Source organism: Mesitornis unicolor, unplaced genomic scaffold (genome assembly GCF_000695765.1).
Source record: "Mesitornis unicolor isolate BGI_N332 unplaced genomic scaffold, ASM69576v1 scaffold3595, whole genome shotgun sequence".
NCBI classification, from domain to species: Eukaryota; Metazoa; Chordata; class Aves; order Mesitornithiformes; family Mesitornithidae; genus Mesitornis; species Mesitornis unicolor.
The window spans coordinates 86,645-87,364 of NW_010184638.1; positions in this window are offsets into that span (position 1 = coordinate 86,645).

The following is a 720-nucleotide window of genomic DNA, read 5'->3' on the forward strand; positions in this document are numbered from 1 at the left end:
TGTCAGCTGCGTTTTGGGACTCCTTTAAACAAGAGCGTGGTGTGCCCCTAGCCAAGCCCTGACGTGTTACTTTGGGTGCAGTCCCAGTGGGGAGCCAGTTCCTACAAGGGATTGCTGTGCTCCTCACTTGCCCTGTGATCCTTGGAGTCTTGAAGGAAAAGCCTGATTGATTGATTGATTGTTTTTATTTCAAAAATGTTCTAAAAAAGAAAAAGGGGGAGAGGTTGCAAAAGAGAGAGGTGAGTTAGCACAGTGTCCGAAGTGCTGGCTTTCATCCCGTTTCATCTACGGTAGGGGCAATGTTTGCTTATCTGCAGCAGTGATTGGACTGGCCCCAAATTAGCATTAACACCTCTAAGTAATTGATGTTGATGTTCATCATCTCAGTTTCACAGGTAATGGATTGTAACCCATGCGGTACAGGGACAGTGCTTTGTCATCAGCGCAGTGCAAGCTGACTATCACGTAAGCCAGAGACCTGGGAAGCCAATCACCAGCAATTCAGAATCCTTCCCAGTTTGCACTGACTTTACCTCTGCATTTGATCCCTGGGTTTAAAAGACACCATTCAAGTCTTTTTTCAAGTTCTTTTCCAGCGTTCAAAACTGGACTCCAAATTTTCCATGCAAAGCATCTACCTCAGGATTAGTTTTTAGAAACAGAAATAATTTTCTGCACAAACAACTGTGGCTTAGTGTCTTTGGTTGAACACATGTTGGT